At 39.7% G+C, this 22,213-nt stretch overlaps 1 protein-coding gene and 1 long non-coding RNA gene across 2 annotated transcripts in view; one reads left to right on the top strand and one right to left on the bottom strand.

Moving 5' to 3' along the window:
* The window catches only part of LOC140690341 (uncharacterized), a 414,099-nt gene that overhangs the window by 210,518 nt on the left and 181,368 nt on the right, over positions 1–22,213 (bottom strand). The gene's annotated exons all lie outside the window — the stretch shown is intronic.
* LOC140690374 (uncharacterized) overlaps positions 1–22,213 on the top strand; it is a 47,819-nt gene that overhangs the window by 3,047 nt on the left and 22,559 nt on the right. Inside the window, exon 2 of the long non-coding RNA XR_012065641.1 lies at positions 1,963–2,047. This is a non-coding gene — a long non-coding RNA (uncharacterized lncRNA). The remainder of the gene's footprint in view (positions 1–1,962; positions 2,048–22,213) is intronic.

Raw genomic sequence — 22,213 nt, forward strand, 5'->3', positions numbered from 1 at the left:
AATAGGTGATACATAAAGCTGAAAAAGTTATTAGGCTGTGTTACAAGGATATTAGTCAGAGAAAGGGAGTAAGTATTCCAAGAGTCAGCAGTAGGAGCTGAACGTGGTTGTTTCTGGCCAGGAAATGGGGCAGTTGTTGGGAACTGCTCCTTTTTACAATCGGTGTTCGAGAACTGTTTGACTCTTTATTGAATGTATGGCATTAGTTTGATAAAAAGAAATCAAAGCTGAATTTTGAAAAATTTATGTTAAGAATTGGGGTGCTTTTGCAGAGAGAGATAACAATCAGCAAAACTACATTTGAAGGGATCCTCATTATTCCTTGCATTTCAGCAAGGACTAGGAGGCAGACATCTGTTTAAGGTTCAAAAATTCTGTCTGACCTTCCTGCCGACTTGTAACCTTTGGAAGTAATGAACTGCCCGTCACTGTAAATATCCAGGCAGAGGCTGCCTGACCAGCTCTCTAACTGTAGCAGGGTGTGTTTACCATTGGGCAGTTAGAGCAGGCAACTTCTAACATTCTTTCAGTTTTGAATTTGGCATTTTCAGGATGGATAGTTGATAAGAATGTATTACAAAAAGCTTAACAAGAAAGTCCAAGACATCTCAAACCCATTGCCAGGGTTTTCTCTGCCAGACACCATCCTAAGCCTGCCACCAGTGAGGCAGGCCACAAAGCCCAGTCACATAAGAATGAACACACTTTGTCGCTCCTATCTGATTTGGCATCAGTCTCAGCCCTTTTCCCCATGGAATGGTCCACGCCCATGTCTCTGATGATGGAGCTGGTCTCACAGCAGCTCTATGAGCACTGGTCCAGCCCAAGGGATTCCTGCGTGAAGTTTTCCAGGATTCCAGGCTATTCTCAGAGCTGAGTCCCCCTTAGGCTAAGCCCACGGAACTCATCTTAGCTCCAGACTGAGCCGGAAGCCTCAGAGAGAACTCAGAGCTGAGGAAATCCACAGGTTTTACCCAGCACTGCCGAATCATCAGTGAGCCAGTTGAGGGAAGGATCAGCAACAGCAAGACACACCTGAGCTGCCGTCTCATTGTTCCACCTCATCCCTAAACCCTCTGTGTCTGCCTGTCTGTGTCGGTCTCCCTTTTAGGATCAGCCTGGCACCACTTCATGCCCTGCCTCCTTTCTTCTAATCTTGCCTCCCTGGCCTGTTCCATCTACTCCAGATTAACTGAGAAAAGGTTTTAAAACCTAGGAACAACAGACGTGCTAGATACAAAGAATACAGGGCAATGTCTTCCTCAGCCACATCCCTCCTGCCCTCTCCCATTCCCTCAATGTCAATGAGTTTTATAAATATTTTGTCAGACAGACATTGCACTCGCAGTTGTTATCATTATCAGCCATTTCCTTATTATCTGTGGTTTATGATGCATTTGCTCCAGGGACTTTCCCGAGATAAGGCAGGAGCAGATGACTGAGCCACTTGTTGATGTCCACTTGTGTCAAGCCTGTTAAGAATGATTTTTGGGGGGATTTGTTGAATGTGCCAGACTGTCCAGTGAGTGGTGATGATCCCCTGCATCTGCTCTCGAGTTGGCCTCATCCCCTCCTTTGCTCTGTTCTCATTTATCTCTCTTCAGCAGGTGAGCCAGTGATCTGTACTTCTATGATACATAAAACACTTCTTATTTCATGGTAGAATTTGGGGGCTGCTATGAAAACGGATATGTTTTAAGAGTGAATTGAGTCGGAGGTTTAAACTTAAAGCCCCCTTGATTTAGAATCAGAAATTAATATGATGGAGGGAGGGTATAGCTCAGTGGTAGAGTGCATGTCTAGCATGCATGAGGTCCTGGGTTCAATCCCCAATGCCTCCATTTAAAAACAAATAAATAAACCTAATTATGCCCCCCAAAAAAGAAAAAATAAATTAACATGAGGATGAAGCTACAGAGTGATTATTTGTGTCTTCTGAAACTTCCTTCTGTCTTTCTGCAGGAAATTCTAAGGAGAGAAGTTCGGAATCTACTTTGCTTGGCTGGGCTATTACACTCAGATGCTCCTCCTGGCAGCAGTCGTGAGGGTGACTTGCTTTCTGTGTGGATATTTTAATCAAAATAACTGTACCTGTGGGTAACTTGTCTTTATTCCTTCTTACCGTGCTTACTTAACTTAGAATGACATTCTCCAGGAGCATCCATGTTGCTGCAAATGGCCCTATATTGTCAGTTTATATGGCTGAGTAGTATTCCATTGTATAAATATACCACTTCTTTAGCCAGTCATCCGCTGATGGACATTTAGGCTATATCCATGTCTTGGCTACTGTAAATAGTGCTGCTATGAACATTGGGATGCAGGTGTCATCCTGAAGTAGGGTTCCTTCAGGATACATGCCCAGGAGCAGGATTCATAGGTCATATGGCAAGTCTATTCCTAGACATTTGAGGGAACTCAATACTCTTTTCCACAGTGGCTGCACCAAACTGCATTCCCACCAGAAGTGTAGGAGGTTCCCCTTTCTCCACAGCCTCTCTAGCATTTGTCATTTGTGGATTTTTGAATGATGGCCATTATGACTGGTTTGAGGTGATACCTCATTGTTGTTTTGATTTGCATTTCTCTGATAATTAGTGACATTGAGCATTTTTTCATGTGCCCATTGATCATTTGTATGTCTTCCTTGGTGAATTGCTTGTTTAGGTCTTCTGCCCATTTTTGGTTTAGGTTATTTGGTTGTTTCTTATTAAGTCATTTGAGCTGCTTATATATTCTGGAGATCAAGCCTTTGTCAGTTTCATTTGCAAAAATTTTCTCCCATTCTGTAGGTTGTCTTTTTTTTACATATGGTGTCCTTTGCTGTGCAGAAGCTTGTAAGTTTCTTTAGGTCCCATTTGTTTATTCTTGCTTTTATTTCTATTGCTTGGGTAGACTGCCCTAAGGGAACATTTCTGAGATGTATGTCAGATATTTTGCCTGTATTTTCTTCTAGGAGGTTTATTGTATCTTGTCTTATGTTTATCTTGCTGAAGAGACTGTCTTTATTCCATTGTATATTCTTGCCTCCTTTGTCGAAGATTAGTTGACCAAAAGTTTGTGGGTTCATTTCTGGGCTCTCTATTCTGTTCCATTGGTCTATATGTATGTTTTTGTACCAATACCATGCTGTCTTGATGACTGTAACTCTATAGTATTGTCTGAAGTCTGGGAGAGTTATTCCTCCAGGCTCTTTCTTTTTTTTCTTCAGTAATACCCTGGAATTTCTATGTCTTTGATGGTTCCATATAAATTTTATTGTGATTTGTTCTAGTTCTATGAAATATGTCTTGAGTAATTTTACAGGGATTGCATTAAATCTGTATATTGCCCTGGGCAGTGTGACCATTTTAACAATATTGATTCTTGCAATCCAAGAGCATGGGATACCTTTCCATTTTTTAAAGTCTTCTTCAATTACCTTCACCAATGGTTTATAGTTTTCTGTGTATAATTCTCTCACCTCTGTGGTTAGATTTATTCCTAGAAATTTTATTACTTTGGGTGCTATTTTAAAGTGTTTTATTTCTTTACTTCCTTTTTCTGTTGATTCATCATTAGTGTAAAGAAATGCAACTGATTTTTGAACATTAATCTTGTAACCTGCTACCTTGCTAAATTCTTCGATCAGCTCTAGTAGTTTTGGTGTGGACCTTTTAGGGTTTTCTATATATAGTGTCGTGTCATCTGCATGTAGTGACACTTTTACCTCTTCTTTTCCAATTTAGACCCCTTTTACTTCTCTTACTTGCCTGATTGCTATGGTCAGGACTTCCAAGCCTATGTTGAATAGGAGTGGTGATAGTGGCATCCTTGTCTTGTCCCAGAATTTAGTGAGAAGCTTTTGAGGTTTTCACCATTTAGTGCTATGCTGGCTGTAGGTTTGTCATATATAGCTTTCATGATGTTGAGTTATGTTCCCTCAATACCCACTTTGGTGAGAATTTTTATCATAAATGGGTGTTGAATTTTATCAAAAGCTTTTATGCATCTATTGAGATGATCATGTGGTTTTAGTCCTTTCTCTTGTTGATGTGAAGTATTACATTGATTGATTTGTATATGTTAAACCACCTTTGTGTCCCTGAGATGAACCCCATTTGAGCATGTTGTATAATCTTTTTTATGTGCTGTGGAATTCTATTTGCTAGTATTTTGGTAAGGACTTTTTTGCATCTGTGTTCATCAGTGATATTGGTCTGTAATTCCCTTTATTGGTGGTGTCTTTGCCTGGTTTTGGTATCAGGGTGATTGTGGCTTCATAGAATGAGTTTGGGAATATTCCTTCTTTTCAGTCTTCTGGAAGAGTTTGAGAAGGACTGGTAGGAGTACTTCTTTGTATGTGTGGCAGAATTCCCTGGTGAAGCTGTCCAGTTCTGGATTTTATTTGTAGGGATTCTTTTTTTATTGTTAATTCGATTTCATTCCTAGTGATCGGTTTGTTCAAGTGGTCAGTTTCTTCTTGATTCAGTTTTAGTGGACTGTATGTTTCCAGAAACTTGTCCATCTCCTCTAGGTTATCCCTTTTTTTATGTAGTTTTTCATGATATTCTCATATGATATTCTATATTTCTATGTTATTTGTTGTAATTTCTCCATTTTCCTTTCTTATTTTGCAAATTTGTGCTCTCTCTTTTTTCTTCTTTGTGAGTTTGGCCAGAGGTTCTCGATTTTATTTACTCTTTCAAAAAATTGCTTTTGGTTTGATTGATTATTTTCTCTATTACTTTTAATCTCTATTTTATTTATTTCCTCCCAGATCTTAATTATTTCCTTCCTTCTGCTGACTTTTGGGTGTTTTTACTCTTCAGTTTCTAGTTCTTTTAACTGGTGGGTTAGATTTTTTTTATGATATTGTTCTTCTTTTTTGAGGAAGGCCTGTATCACTCTAAACTTTCCTCTTAGCACTGCTTTTGCTTTGTCCCATAAGTTTTTTGTGGTTGTTTTCATTTTCATTTGTCTCAAGGTATTCCTTAATTTCAACTTTGATTTCATCATTGACCCATTTTTTTTTAATACCATGTTGTTTAATCTCTATGCTTTCCTTTTTTTTATGCTTTGTTTCTCTGAAGTTGTTTTCTAGTTTCAATGGCATTGTGGTCAGTAAAGATGCTTGAGATAATTTCTATCTTCTTAAAATTTTTGAGGCTTCTTTTGTGACCAAGTACATGATGAATCCTAGAAAATGTTCCACGCACACTTGAAAAGAATGTATATCCTAATTTGGGGGGTTGTAATGCTCTGAAAATATCCACTAAATCTAATTTTTCTAATGTATCATTTCATTTCTCTGTTGCCTTATTTATTTTTTGTGTGGAAGATCTGTCTAGTGATGTTAAAGTGGTGTTAAAACTTCTGACAATGATTGTATTCCCATCAATTTCCCCATTTATCTCTGTTAGTAGTTGTTTTATGTACTTAGGTGCTCATGTTGGATGCATATATATTAATGATTATAATATCCTCATCTTGTTTTGCTCCTTTAATCATTATAAAATGCCTTTATTTATCTTTCTTTATGGCCCTTGTTTTAAAGTCTATTTTGTCTGAAATCAGAACTGCTACACCTGCTTTTTTGGAGTTTCCATTTGCATGGAATATCCTTTTCCGTCCATTCACTCTCAATCTATATGTGTCCTTCTCCCTAAAGTGTGTCTCTTGTATGCAGTTTATTGAAGTTTCTTGCTTTATTATCCAGTCTGCCACTCTGTCTTTTGACTGGAGCATTTAGTCCATTATCATTTAGAGTAATTAATGATAAATGAGTGTTTATTGCTATTTGAACTTATATTTGCAGTTGATTTCATATTTCTTCTTTGTTCCTTTCTTCTTCCTTTTGTGGTATGGTAATTTTCCTTTGTGTTATCTTGGATTGTATTTAGTTTTTGTTACTCACTTGTAAGTTTTTGGCTTGTGGTTACACTTTTTTGTAAGTCTGTTAACCAATTACTGTGACTGTGTGTACTAAACAGATAGTAATGTAATCTCAAACCCATCCTACCGAGAACAAAAAATTTAAGAAAAAAGAAGAAAAAAAAGATACTCTATATTTTCTTGCTTCCCTCTCCCACTCAATGATTTAGATGTCTTCTTTTACAATTTCATGTTTATTCTATTTGTAATTCATGGTAGTATCATCTTTCCAGTTATAAGCTCTCATTTCTGTATCATCCTGCTTCTTTTTTATTTAGAGTGTACCTTACAATATTTCTTTTAGCATGGGTTTAGTGTTGCTAAAGTCTTTTAGTTTTTCTTCTCTGTGAAATTCATTACCTCTCCCTCTGTTCTAAAGGATAGCCTTGCTGCAGAAAGTATCCTAGGCTGCATCTGTTTTTTCATTCAGGACTTTGAATACATATTTCCACTCCCTTCTGGCCTGTAGTGTTTCTGTAGAGAAATCAGCTGAGAGCCATCTCTTGTAACTCACTCTTTGTTTTTCTCTTGCTGCCTTTAGGATCATTTCTTTATCCTTCAGTCTGGCCATCTTGATTTTGTTGTCTTGGTGTGAGTCTCTTTAGGCTCTTCCTGTTTGGGAACCTCTGAGCCTCCTGTACTTGGGTGTCTGATTCTTTCTTTATGTTTGGGAATTTTTCAGTTATGATTTCTTTAAACACCTTCTCCATCCCCTTTGTTCTTTCTTCCCCTTCTGGAACTCTTATGATGCATAGATTGGCATGCTTTATATTATCCCATAGGTTCCTTATATTGTTTTCATTGTGTTTTATTTTTTTCTCTCAACTGTTCTGATTGTGTGCTTTCTGTTGTCCTGTCTTCTAGGTCACTTATTCGTTCCTCTGCATTATCTAGCCTGCGTTGTACTGCCTTTAGGTCAGATCTCATTTCAGCCAATGAATTTACCAATTCTACTTGGCTCTTCTTTATAGCTACTATTTTGTTTTTGACATATTTTATGTCTCTAAACACTATCTCTTTTAATTCCTTCAGTAATTCGATCACTTCTTTTTAGAAATCTTGATCTAATAGGCCATTAATATCTATTTCATTGATCGTTCTTTCAGGGGATATCTCTTTCTCTTTTAATTGGGAATACTTCCTCTGCTTCTTCAACTGCTCATATCTCTCTGGCACTGTGGCTTAAGGAGTATCAGTTATCTATTGTGGCCCTTAAAGGGGTTTATTTCTTTATCTATCTAAGGCCTATGCTGGAATAAAACTTAAAAACAAGAGAGAGAAATAGAATTTTAAAAGAATGGAGGAAAAGAAGGTTTGAAAACAGTGCATAATCAATAATAGAAGAGCAAGTTGAAGAAGAATAGGAATCGAGTTGAGATGTCTTTTTAAAACCTTAATAAGAAGAAGAAAAAAATCAAAACACAATATTTAAAACCTGTGAATAATCAATAACAGATCAAATCCAAGAGAATTAAAAATGAAATGAAAATTGTAAACATATAGAACTGTTTAAAAAGTAAAGATTAAAAAGCTAATAGAAAATAAAACAGGTATAAAAAGATTTTAAAAACAAAGATGTGTTCTCCTAGAGACTGAACGCTCTTAATGGTTTTATTGAGAGGTCTTTGTGTCTTCGCCCTGTTTCATGAACTCAGCTTGCTCTGTTGGCCCCCTCGTCTGTGCTGCTCACAGTGTCCATTGGCAAGAAGATTGCACCCCTCCAACACTGGGTCAGGTGCTTCTCTCCTTCGCGGTGGGCGGGTGGGTCACTCCCCGTCCGGATGCCACAGTCAGTGCTGTGTCAGTTGCTCCATAGGTGGGCTCAGCTTCAAGAATAACAGGTTTATGGAGATATAATTCACATACCATAAAATGCAGCCTTTGAAAGTGTGCATTAGGGTTTTATGTACATTTCAGGGTTGTGTAGCCATCACCCCCAAAAGGAACCAGTACCCTTTAGTAAGTCAGTCCCTAACCTTCCTTTCCCTTAGCCCTCAACAGCCACCACTCTACTTTCTGCCTCTATGGGTTTGCCAGTTGTAGGCATTTCATATAAGTAGAACCATACAGTATGCTGCCTTTTTTGATTATCGTCTTTCATTTAGTGTGACGTTGTCAAGGCTCATCCATCGTGTAGCATATATCAATACCCAAATTCCTTTTTGTATTCATATAATATGCCATAGTTATAAATACACCACATTGCTTATCCATCCATCAGTTGATGATGAATAATTCTGCTGTAAATGCTCATGGACAAGTTTTTGTGTGAACACATTTTCACTTCTCTTCAGGATATATCAAAAAATGGAATTGCTGGGATGTATTCTACTTTTAAATTTTTGAGGAATTGCTAATATAGCTTTTAAAGTGACTGAAGCATTGTATATTTCCAGAAATAATGTATGAGGAGTCCAGTTTCTCCACATCCTCAACTACACTTTTTATAACTGGGTTTATAAATTCATATTTATATATCATATATCATATATATTTGTCATCCTAGTTGGTATGAAGTGGTATGTGATTGTGATTTTGATTTCTGTTTCCCTAATGCCTACTGATGTTGAACATCTTTTTATGTGCTTAGTTCCCATTCGTATGTCTGCTTTGGAGAAACACCTATTCAAATTCTTTGCCCATTTTAATTATATTTGTCTTTGTATTGTCATGTTTTAAGTCTTCTTTGTCTATTCTGGATAAAAGTCCCTTATCAGGGAAAATTTTGGAAATATTTTCATCCATCCTGTGTATTGTCTTCTTACTTTCTTCATGAAGTCCTTTGAAGCACAGAAGTTTTTAATTTTACTGAAGTCCAGTTTACTTGATTTTTTCCTTTTGTTGTTTGTGCTTTTGGTGTCATATATTACAAGTATTTGTAATCCAAAATCCTGAAGATTTTCTCATTGTTCATTTTCTAAATGTTTTATAGTTTCAGGTCTGTGATTTATTTTGAGTTAATTTCCATAAATGGTGTTAAGATAAAAGTTCAGTTTTCTTTCTTTTCAGATGTATGTACAGGTGTCCCAGCATCATTTTTGTAAAGATTATTTTTCCCCATTGGATTGTCATGGCACCTTTGTCAAAAATTATATGGCTGTGTGTAAGACTTTGTTTATGGTCTCTTAGTTCTTTTCTCTCAATCTATTTTTCTGTCCTTTCTGCAAGTATCACACTGTATGGATCACAGTTTTGTTAGTGAGTTTTGAATTTGGAAACTTCAAAACTTTGTTCTTTTTCAAGATTGTTTTGACTATTTTGGGTATCTTGCATTTCCATATTAGTTTTAGGATCAGCTTGTTCATTTCTGCCAAAAAGCCAGAGCTGCATTGAATGTATAGGTCATTTTGAGGACAATGGCCATCCTAACAATAATAAGGCTTCTGATCCATGAACACAGAAGAGCTTTCCATTTATTTTAGGTCATTTTTAAATTCTATCACTAGTATTTTAGTTTTCAATATACATGTTTCAGATATTTTTCTCAGTATTCCACATATTTTTCTTAATATTACTAATTATTTTATTCTTTTTGATGCTATTGTAAATGAAAAGGTTTCCTTCATTTTATTTTTAGATTATTCACTGCTGTTGAATAGAAATGTAATTAATTTTTATATATTCATTTGTGTCTTACAATTTTGGTCAGACTGGGTTATTAATTCTAAGAGGATTTTTTTTTCTTTTCTCTCTATTTTTACTTTGTGGATTCCTTGTGATTTCAATATATAATATCATGCCATCTGGAATCAAAACAGTTTTATTTCTTTCTTTCTAATCTAGAGGCTTTATTTTCTTTGTCTGATTGATTTGACTAGAACTTCTAGTACAATGTTGATTTTGGGAGGGAATAATTCAGTGCTTCTGCATTATGTATGATCTTTGCTTCAGGTTTTTCATAGATGTTCTCTGTCAAGTTGAGGAAGTTCTCTTCTATTCCTAGTTTTTATCCATTATTCTATTAATATGGTGTATTACATGAATTGACTTTTGTATGTTGTACTGCCTTTGCATACCTGGATACATCCCACTTAATAGTGGTCTATTTTATATGTTACTGTTTTGGATTTGCTTGTATTCTGTTGAGGATTTTTGCATTTATATTCATAAGAGATAGTCTTTAGTTTTCTTGTGATGCCTTTGTCTGGTTTTCGTATCAGTGTGATACTAGTCTCATTGAATGAATTGGGAAGTGTGCCCACCTCTTTATTTTCAGACGAATTTGTGAAGCATTTTTTGTTTGTTTTTGTTTTAGTTTTTTCTTTAAGTACTTGATGGAATTCACCAGTAAAGCCATACGGGCCTAGCATTTCTTTGTGTGAATGTTTTGGATTGCTATTTCAGTCACTACTTACTGTAGGATTATTTGAGTTTTCTATTTCTCCTTGAATTAGCTTCAGTCATTTATGTCCTTCTAGGAATTTATCCATTTCATCTAGATTATCTCATTTATTGGCTATATAATTATCCATGGTATTCCCTTATATTCCTTGTTATTTTTGTAAGGGCAGTAGTGACATCCTTCCTTTCATTTCTCATTTTAGTAATTTGAATCTTCTCTCTTTTTTTTTCAGTATTAGATAAAATTTGTCAATTTTATTGATCTTTTCAAAGAACCAACTATTCCTTTTGTTGATTATTCTCTGTTGTTCATCTATTGTCTATTCCATTTATTTCTGCCTTTAGTATTTTGATTAGAATGTTTAATTCATTTATATTAATGTAATTTCTTATCAGATTGAAGTTACAACTGCTGTCTACTTTCTATATGTCTTTTTTTCCCATTCCTCTATTACTACACATTTTTGTACATAGTAAGCATTTTCAAGTGTGCCATTTTAATTTGTTTATTTTATCTTTTTCTTCTCCTCCTCCTACTCTTCCTCCTCCTCCTTCTCTTCCATTGCCCTGGAGAGTAAAATTAACATCTTGTTTTAAAGCAATCTAGTTCACATGAATACCAACTTAATTTCAACAGTACACAAAAACTTTGCTTTGGTATCAGTCTTTTCCCTCCCCCTCCTCATGCTGTCATTTTCATACAAATTGCACCTTTATACATTTATAAGCTCATCTACACAGTTTCATAAGTATTGTTTTATGCAGTTGTCCTTTACATCAAATAGAACAAAACATTTACATGTAATGCCCGATTTATACTGTTTTATTTTTTTACTCATGTAGTAGTGCTCTTTATTTTTCAGGCGAGTGTCCTTTCATTTACACCTGCTGGACTATCCTTAGTATTTCTTGTAGGGCAGGCCTGCTAGCAATGGATTCTTTCAGATTTTGTTTTTGTAGGAGTGTCTTAATTTCTCCTTTAATTTTTTTAAAGAATCATTTTGCTGGCTATAAAATACTTGGTGACAGTCTTTTCCTTTTATCTCTTTGATGATACCATCCACTGCCTTCTGGTCTCCATGGTTTTTGATGAGAAATCAACTGTCTTACTGAGGAGCCTTTCTATATGTTGAGCCACTTTTCTCTTTCGGCTGTCAAGATACTTTATTCTTGTCTTTTGACACACTGAATCTGATGTGCCTATTTTAGATGTCTCTAAGTTTATACCACATGGAGTTTGTTGAGCTGCTGGGATGTACAAATTAATATTTTCATCAAATTTGGGAAGTTTTCAGCCATTATTTCTTTATATATTCTTTCTGCCCCTTTTTTTCTCTCCCTCCTTCTGGCGCTCCCATTATGTGTGTATTGGTATTGTTGATGGTGTCCCACCTATCTCTGACACAGTGTTCATTTTTTTTTCATTCATTTTTCTTTCTGTTCCACAGACAGGGAAATCTCAGTAGTTTTAATTTAACTGACTTTTTCTTCAACAAGTTCATATCTACAGAGAAACCACTTATTGAAGTTTTTATTTTAGTCATTATATTTGTATCTCTAGAATTTCTAGTTGGTTTTTATTATAAATTTTATTTATTGTTATTCTCTGTACAATGAGATGAGCACATAATTTAATCCTTTAGGCATGGTTTCTGTTAGTTTTTTGAACATATGTGTAATTGCTTATTTATGTCTTTGTCTAGTAAGTCCAGTGTCTGGGCTACCTCAGGGAGTTTCTGTTGACTACTTTTTCCCCGTCTGTTATGACCAAACTTTTCTGTTTCTTTGTACATCTTGTAATTTTCTGTTGAAAGCTGGACATTTAAAATATTACAATGTGGCAGATCTGAAAGCCTGATTTTCCTCATCTCCAGGGTTTATCGTTGCTTTCATTGTCATTGCTGCTGCTGCTATTTATTTAGTTACTTTCCTGAACAAATTCTGTAAAGTCTGTTTTCTTTATCATGCATGACCATGAGATCAGTGTGTGTGAAGAAAGCCTAGTTGTCATCACTGTAGTAATGATTGGACAGTGATTTCTTTCAATGCCTGGAGACAATCGTTTGAGCTGTTGCCAGGTGGCTGTGTGTCCACGTGCTGAGGGATGCCCTCAGCACCGGCATGCAGTCAGCAGCTCTTCCGTATCCTTTAGTTCTTGCTTATGCAGAACCTCAAGTTCAGCCAGAGTTGAAGGCTTAGGATTTTCTCAGATCTTTCCTTGCCATGTGCCACACATGTATATTGCCTTCTACAATTCTCAGAATTTTTTGGAGCTTTTTAACCCTACCTTCACCCCCAGAACGTCTCATTAATCAATTTTGCCTTCTAAGTTTCCTAGTCAGCACGTAGTTAGCCTCTACTGGTCCCACTGCCTCAGGCAGTTGTAATGTTAGATACTCACTGCTGATTGTTTCCCACACACACTCTGGGGACAGGCTGTTTGCACAGCATGAGTTTGTGACAGGTCACATAGTGACAGCTCTCTGGGGGCGGATTTTTTGGGTAACTTTAAATCACTTCTGCCCCTACCTTGATTGTGAGACTATTGCTTATAAAGGCCACCATTTAGGTGAGGATACAGGGATGGGGTAGATCAAGTTACAATGCCTCAAAACTCACTATCTTTATGGAGATTTAGCTGGGTTTTTTTTCTCAAATAAAGACTCCCCGAATTGCTGGAAGTGTTGGTTTAATTTCCAGAGTTCTACAGAGGTTAATTTTGACAAATTTTACAAAGCCATTGTCATTGCTTCATAGAGGAGTAAGTTTTCCAAGATGTTTACTCAGATAGTCTAGAAGTGTATCCCATTTGCATTTGTGTTTAACTGAGTTACTTGCAAGACTAACTAATTCTACAGCTCCAGCCCCATTCACATAAGAGTCCACCTGCATGGATTCTCCTACAGCAGTGTACAACCTGTTGTCAGATTGTTGTTTTTCTTATTAAAGTGTAGGGGTTTTTAAAAATATGCTCATGAATAGCCTTTTGTCATTGTTACACGTTACAAAACTTCCACTAGTCTGTAGCTATTTTTTCCCCTCACTTATCGTTGCTTTAATGAAGTTCTCACTTTTAAGGATTTTCAGTAAAGCAGTTTGTGGATGCTGATCACACGGGTGAGGCATTTAACTACTGTCTAAACCTCAGTCTTTGCTCTGATTCACTGTCTGGAACATCTGAACACATTTACTGAACCCCATATACCAATGGATGCTGACAGACCTAATTAAAAAATGCTTTTTAAGTAAAGCAAAAAATATTAACTTTGACACTGGAAACGACAAATCTCAAATTTCCTAGCTGATCTTGCTTTCTGTGATCATGAGCTACATCATGTTTTTAGAGCCGACAGGCATATTGAACTACTGATTTTATTTCATCGGATTTTAGAATGCAGAACACATTTCAGGCCCACTTATAGTACCATATGTGTATCTTAAATGATATGTACATATGATGATGTCTTTATTATAAGTACCTTATTTTATTTTAAGTGCCTACTGCTGTGCATCTCATTAAGGAAAGCTTGAAACTGCAGTACTGAAATTTTTCATACCACCATCATCCCATAGCATCTCTTTTCCACTTATATGTTGTGTGCCAGAATATTTTTCTGCTCCCTAGAAATGATCAATGTTGAAGGGGAAAAAAAACCCCTCCTCAAATAAATATACTCCAAATCACACACTTATCTGAACGATGGCCACCATTTTAGTCCATAGTCCACACCAATCCATCTAATCATACTGACTCAGAATACTCAACATAGACAATCCACCCCTGAATTCAGGGTCCTCAACACACGTTCTATCCCCTCCCCATTCCTTGTTGACTCTGACCTACTTTTGTCCAACGTGTCCTGCCAGTCTCTTTGCTACTTGACTGCACTTTTTAATTTTTACCTTTGAGTTCCAGGCTGCGCCTAGTGATTTCCAGAGAAACGCCAGACACTTGGCTCATCAGGAGGGGCGGTGAGGATTTCAGAAAGCTGTTAAACTAACTCACTTTCAGATAGTGAGTGGCTGTTGTGCGCATTCCTTCTAGATCTCTGCCATGCCGGCTGCATCCACCCCAGCAAAATAACGTAGCTCCTCCAACCACCTCTGCCTCCATTCATCTGGGTTTCTGCTTTCAGTGACACTCAGATGCTGCTGAAGGGCAATATATATATATATTTTTTAATTGAAGTATAGTCAGTTACAATGTGTCAATTTCTAATGTACAGCGCAATGTTCCAGTCCTTCATATTCACATATATATGTATGAATTCCTTTTCATATTTTTTTACTAAAGTTTATTACAAGATATTAAATATTGTTCCCTGTGCTATACAGAAGAAATTTAGTTTTTTAGCTATTTTTATATATAGTAGTTAATATATGCAAATCTCAGTCTCTGATGGGCATTTTTAAAGCCACATCTGGAACCCTTGTTGCAGAAGTGTCTGAGAAATATATTTTCGACCTCATAGACTTTTGGTTAGGAAGTTGGAATAAAGGCTGACCTGGCTCACCTAACTTGTCTGCCTTTGTGAGTAAAGAGGTCTGGAGTTTCAAGTCCCAATGAAATGTCCCAGCCCTTCAGTAGCAAACTCTTAAAGCAACCAAAATGCTCCCGTCTACCAGAGCATGACTTGTCCTTAGACACTGCTGGACATAACCACCGATGTTGTCTAAGGCATCGTCTTCATCTGGTGCACACTTTCTTTAGATGTGTAATATCCTGATTAACAGGACAAGCTAGTTTGGATTCCCAAGGCCACAGGCAGCCTTCTGCCTGACTTTGGAGTATATATAGTCCTCTCTCAGATCAGCTAGAGCTGTCTGGTGTGTGCTTTCCCAGAGAATGTGGGTGCAGTGCTCCCCACCAGAGTCCTACCAGTTGTTTTATTGCAGGAAGAGAGAGAGTAAAAGAGACAGAACAGGAAGTTCTTGTCCAGCCTCAAACACAGTCACCCCCGTCCAGGGCTCTTGCTCTGGGACACACAGCAGTGCAGGTCAGCAGCGATGTGGCCCCGGTGTACTCCAAAACATGGTGTGGTTTTACTGGGCTATCTGTGTCTTTCATGGGCCCTGCAAAGTTCTCGGCTTTGTGAAATGGGGAACTAAGGAACTCCCACCCATGGCTGTAACTCCCAGGGTTTGCACCCTTACGGGTTTTGAGGATTTGCTGGCAACTCATTCTTTTTCACTGGGTCATTTCTCGGTTACACCTGCAATCCTGTGACTTCCTTATCAGAACTGCTCCTTACGTTCGGGATTTAGTGAAAGATGCCATTTTAGCCTGTAAGTTCATGTTCAGGGAGGAGGAGGAAGAAGCATAGATCAGAATTGCTGTTTTGCTTTTTTTTATTATTGTTTTCATAAGCCATCTCCTGTTGTCGAATGGACACTGAGCAAATGAATGACTGTTACACTCCCATTTGAAAGATGAGAAAAACGACACTCAGGGAGAGGAGGCAAACTTCCTGAGTTTCCAAAGACCAAAAGGGATGAGCACAGAATAAGATCCCTGCAAATTTCTTGTCTGTCATTCGCCTTTAGGTCAATGACAGAGTGCCGTGTGTAGTAGTAAAGTTGTAACGTGCTTTTAAAAGGGTGCAGATGTTCTTGTTTTGTTTATAAAATCACAGTGTTTTGTCTGAGACTCTGAAAAAGAGAAATGGGTTAGTAAATGTTGGTTTCTCATCCTTGGTCCTTCCTCCCCTTCACAGATATGGACCCTTCCATCTGTAGCAGGAATAAGACAGCCCCAGCCTTGCCGTCTCATGAGATCAGTACTCATTCATTTCATTCCTGCCCACCAGTAGGTGATAAAGCACAGCGAGATTTTCATGTCCTGCTTCACTGATTCTTGTGAAATTAGGTGTTTGAAAAGGGAAGCTGCTTTTTTTTATATAAAGTGCAGTAATTTTCCTAGCAGAGAAGGAAATTGAGGATTTTCTTCATTGAAAATCAATAGAGATTTCAAGAGCATCTGTATTTCTGATGCATAGATTAAAATGACAAAATCTAGAGGGATTACCGAAACACAAGGAAGATACCAAAAGTGTCTTTAAAGAGCTTTTCTAAGACTGGGCTTTTAAAGAGACTGTTAGTTGACAGAGACCCTCTTCTCATCCATAGTCCCTCTCCTTAGGTTGGAAAGGGCCAGCGCTTCCCATGTGTGCAGTTCTGGTGCTTCAAGTGAGTTGTAGGGTAGGGCGGTGCACGTGGTGCTCCCTTCAGTTTGTCCATCCTAAGTAACCCCTGGCAGTCAGAGGGCGAGTGTTTTGCAACAACGTGAACCATTCACCATGCTCTCCGTGGTGTGTACTCATCTCAGCTCATCCAGGCTCAGGTGATGGCAGAGCAGAGAGTGGTGGCAAGAGGTCAGCCATGAGTAGCAGGAAGCAACTGGAGTCAGCTGGGGCCCAAGTGGCTAGGAGTTCGAGGTTGAATTCCCAGGACTTCCCACAGCTCATTCATTCAGCTAATACTTCTCCAGCACCTGTCATGTGCTGGTGCTTCATTGTGAATAGAACCAAATCCCTGTCCTCATGAAGATGACGTTCTAGTGGACATAAGAAATGATAAACGCAGAAGCAGATCCAGGTCAGGACACATGAGTGCTGTCTACTTTGGAGTGCACAAGGTGAGATCCTTTGGGAAGGAATGTATGATACAGGAAAATGTGGGGGAGAGGATGGCCGTATCCCAGGTCTTATTTGGGTCCCTGAGATGCACCTCGTGATGTGTGGGTCCTTGGTTTGCACAGGAACGAATCCAAGAGAGAGCCACAATTCAGTAAATGTAGATTTATTCAGAGAGATATATACTCCACAGACAGAGTGGGCTGTTTCAGAAGGCAACAGAAAGGCCATGAGGCGTGAGGGTTGGGTGCTCCAGTTTAAAGGAAAAGTAGATACACACTCCACAGACATAGTGTGGGCTGTCTCCCTCAGCAGAGAGAGCAGCCACGAGGTGTGGTTGTTAGTTTTTATGCACTCAGTATCTTCATATGCTAATAAGTGGGAGGAATATTCCAACCACTTTGGGGAAGGTGTTGCGATTACCAGAAATTGGGCCACCACTCACCCTTTGACCTTTCATGGTCAGCCTTGAACCTGTCCTGGCACCTGTAGGAGTGCCATTTAGCATCCTGCTGTATTTCAGTGAGTGTGTATTGAAGCTCAAGTTCTACTGGGAGTTGACTTTTCCACCGTCTTGGTGCTAATGGCTGTGCCAGTCTTTTAATGGCTGTGCCCTGCCCCCTTCCCTCCTGTCTCATGAAGGAGCTCTGGACTGATTGCACAATTGCAGAGCAGGGGACAGAGTGGAAAGAACTTTATAAGTGGAAGGTGGAAGGCAGTGTTGGTAGTAGAATTCTCAAGTCAATTATAAAGTAAGGGTCTTCTGTTTGCTGGGATTACCTGGTGTCACATTAGGGAGCTGTGAGCCTTGGGGACTTCAGTGAGTGGGTGGCTCACTGTATATACTGTGTTGCTTCTTAGGCGGCTCGAGAACAGTTGGCTTATATGTGACCCATTCACTCAAGCAGGGGTCTTTTTGGGGATTTTCTGCACTTGAGGCTAACATGGGTCACATGGGGGGGCAGGACCGGCCAGTCACAGCTTGGTCCACAGTCACCTAGTGCCCTCGTGGCTTTCATCCCATGGATGTGTCACCTCCCTCTCAATTGGGACAAGGTCAAAAGTGGTGGGGCAGCTTCTCAGTGGCGAAGGCATTGCTCTCCAGACCCAACACTCAACAGCATGGACCCCTGGTTTTGGCTACAGTCTTAGCTAGATGAGGCTGTTGAGTAGCTGAGCTCATGAGACGTGGGTGCCATGCTTCCACTCTCACCAAGAGCTCTACTTTTGAAGATTCTGATCAGACAGCCACAAATACTCCCTAGCCCATAAACAAGGAACAGTCCCTTTCACTCGGGGTAGGGCACACAGAAGGAGAACGGATCATCCCGAGAGCAGGAGAGGCCAAATCAGTCCTGCCCTCAGGGGTCTGAGAGACGAGCCAGCTCAGTTCCTCTTACTAGTGGTTTACTTGGAGGATCTGGGGTATTTTGGTGACCTGCAAGTGTCAGGAAATAGTACACGAGGGCTTTGTAGAATTTCTGGTCCGGTGTTAACTCACCCCATTGTAGCTGTCGTGCAAGGAAACAAAACTTGGTGGACAACAGGCCATGGCCTCTGCTCCCTGGTGGAGCCAGGAGATTACAATGTTAAGAACGACTGCAGGGGCATCATTTCTATGTTGAGAGGCCAGATGGCCTTACATATCTCTCATGCTGGATGCCTAAGTTGCAAAGGGAAACTGGATTTCATCCAGCTCTCCAGCCAAGGAGGAGACCACAAGTGGCCTCCCCCACCAACTGTGAGCTCTTTGCCTCCACTGACAGCAGCATGTATAGCAAAAAGCTGGGCTGCCACCTGCGTTTCCGTGTAAACATCCGAGTAGCCACAACAATGGCCTCGTGAGCGATGGTGTGCCCAAGGAAGCGCTATGTGGGGCAGAGGGAGGAGTGCCGGGGTCAGACACCGGGAGGGCAGGCAGGCAGTGAGGACATCTGTGCAGCGCAGATGCCATGGAACTGAGCCAAAGGGAGGCTGGTTTTGGAGCAGGGAGCCTGGGCAGTGCCATGTTGTTCGTAAGAAGATCCTGGGCTCTGGATCCAAGAAGTCATTGGCTTGATTCCTGACCTCAACCCTCATCTTGGGCAAATGTTTGAAGCTTTCTGTGCCTCTGTTTCTTGGTGTCCCAGTTGGGGACAATAGTAGCAATTACTTCTGAGAGTCAGGAGCGCCTTTATAGATGTCATTTCATTACGCTCACATCAGCCCACAAGCACGGTGCTTGGTCCCCCGTTTTACACGTGGCAGACGAGTAACTTTTAATCAGTAATCACGCAGCTAATAATGGTCATAATCAGCATTTGAATTTGATCCCTGTGTCCAGATAATTTCTATTCTCACTCAGTATTACTGGAAAACTAGTAAAGTCAGAACAAACACTGCTGGGAAGTGGGTGCTTGAAACATGTTTGTCATCTTTGCCATTGGGGAGTGTTGAGTTCACATTCCTCACAGCACTTCTGAGGCTCCCTGCGTCTCCGGCTGCCCCTGGTGGGGTCTACAGGGCTCTGGGCAGCTTCTCCTTGTTCTCTAACCCCAAGGCTCTCTGCTCTCTGCAGGTTGATTCTCAACCCTGACTGCTCGGTAGAGCTAGTGTCTAAAAACAAAAAAATGTGGGGAGGGTACGGCTCAGTGGTAGAGCACGTGCTTAGCATGCAAGAGGTCCTGGGTTCAATTCCCAGTACCTCCATTAAAATAAATAATGCTCAATACTCCCCACAAAAAGAAAAGAAGTATTTAAAAAATAATAAACAGTACAAAGGCCCCACTCCAGGCTGTGGTGCACTATTTTTTAAAGGCTCCCAAATGCATCCCATATGCAGGAGGGTGAGAGCTATCCCTATACACTTCTTGTGAGCTTGTCCACTCACACCCATTAGCCTCTTGAAACAGTAAAACTACTTGGCTCAGCCTAGAACTTTCTCCCGATTTCTAGAGTTTTATTTTCCTACTGCACATCTCTCCTGGAGCCCACAGGAACTCAGCCAGAACTGAATCAGTTGTCTCCTCTCATGACTTGCCCCTCTTCCTGCCCTTCTTTTTTTTTTTTAACATTTTTTATTCATTTATAATCATTTTACAATGTTGTGTCAAATTCCAGTGTTCAGCACAATTTTTCAGTCATTCATGGACATATACACACTCATTGGCACAATTTTTCTCTGTGATTTATCATAACATTTTGTGTATATTTCCCTGTGCTATACAGTGTAATGTCGTTTATCTAGTCTACAATTTTGAAATCCCAGTCTATCCCTTTCCACCGTCTAACCCCCTGGTAAACACAAGTCTGTATTCTCTGTCCATGAGTCTATTTCTGTCCTGTATTTATGCTTTGTTTTTGTTTGTTTGTTTGTTTTTGTTTTTTAGATTCCACATAATAGCGATCTCATATGGTATTTTTCTTTCTCTTTCTGGCTTACTTCACTTAGAATGACATTCTCCAGGAGCATCCATGTTGCTGCAAATGATATTATGTTGTCGGTTTTTATGGCTGAGTAGTATTCCATTGTATAAATATACCACATCTTCTTTATCCAGTCACCTGTTGATGGACATTTAGGCTGTTTCCATGTTTTGGCTATTGTAAATAGTGCTGCTATGAACATTGGAGTGCAGGTGTCATCCTGAAGTAGATTTCCTTCTGGATTCAAGCCCAGGAGCAGAATTCCTGGGTCATATGGTAAGTCTATTCCTAGTCTTTTGAGGAATCTCCACACTGTTTTCCACAGTGGCTGCACCAAACTGCATTCCCACCAGCAGTGTAGGAGGGTCCCCCTTTCTCCACAGCCTCTCCAGCATTTGTCATTTGTGGATTTTTGAATGACGGCCATTCTGACTGGTGTGAGGTGATACCTCATTGTAGTTTTGATTTGCATTTCTCTGATGATTAGTGATATTGAGCATTTTTTCATGTGCTTTTTGATCATTTGAATGTCTTCCTTGGAGAATTGCTTGTTTAGGTCTTCTGCCCACTTTTGGATTGGGTTGTTTATTTTTCTCTTATTGAGTTGTATGAGCTGCTTATATATTTTGGAGATCAAGCCTTTGTCGGTTTCACTTGCAAAAATTTTCTCCCATTCCGTAGGTTTTCTTCTTGTTTTATTTCTGGTTTCCTTTGCTCTGAAGAAGCTTGTAAGTTTCATTAGGTCCCATTTGTTTATTCTTGCTTTTATTTCTTCTAGGAGAAAATTTTTGAAATGTATGTCAGATAATGTTTTGCCTATGTTTTCCTCTAGGAGGTTCTTGCCCTTCTTATTTCAGGGAATGGCACTATAATTTAGACACTGCCAAAGCCAGAAAGCTGGCCGGCATCTTTGACCTCTTCCTGCCCTTCCATCACACCTGTGGCCAATCCGTCCACCTGCTGAAATGTTTTCTTCTCTCTCCTCCTGGCAGGGCCTCAGCAGGCCTTCACATGAACCTGCCAATAGTCCTCCCTGCCTCTATCTTGTCTCTTTCTAGATCACTTTGCATGTCTCCTCTACCTTGGAGGCACACAGAGTCCTTTGTGATGTGCCCCTGTGATCTCTCCACCTGGTTGCCTCACCTGCCTCCCACACCCTGTGCTCGCTTCTAGACTATTTGCAGTTCCTGGAAGGGACCTGGCTCTCTTTGGCCTCCCTCCTTTGCATGTGCAGCTCCCCAGGGAGAAATGGCCTTAACATTATAAGTTCACCTGATCAATTCTAGGGCATCTCAGAGCTCACCACAGTGGTTCTCTCCTCTGGGAGAGCCTTGGCTACAGTTCCGGCTCCCTGCCCCGAGCACCCTCTGCTGACTGTTATCCAAGCCCTCTTAACACGCCTCCTCAGCCATCATTTCACAATGAGTCCTGTGCACCTAGGAGCTCCCGGAAGCAGGGACTGTGTCTTTTTCCTCTTTATTCTCAGAGCATTGTAGAGACTCAGGTACAATGGTGGAGGACACAGTGGTTATTCTGCAATTTCTCTAGAGTTGGGGCCTAGGGGTAACAGTCTGGTGGGAAGAAGGGCTTAGGGGATTCACCCTGAAGCCACATTTTCAATTAACATTTCATGTTGTTTTTGTCTACTATTTAAAGTTACGAGTCTTAAAACACAATGACGATTTCTAAAAATTACATTACCGATGATTGAGAAAAATGGCAGTTTTCCATATTTAAGAATATTATTTTAAGTTTGTGTGACTGGGGTGGTGGAAAATAGAAATGCAGGGGCTACTAAAGCATTCTCATCCCCTTCCCCACCCTCAGGTCCTTTGGACAGAAGAGACAGAGGGATGTGAGGAGAAGGCTTGGATGGTGAACCGTGCAGTGCTTTTAAATTGTGACAGTTACTTGTGCTTTTT

Source organism: Vicugna pacos, chromosome 30, assembly GCF_048564905.1.
Source record: "Vicugna pacos chromosome 30, VicPac4, whole genome shotgun sequence".
Taxonomy (NCBI): Eukaryota; Metazoa; Chordata; class Mammalia; order Artiodactyla; family Camelidae; genus Vicugna; species Vicugna pacos.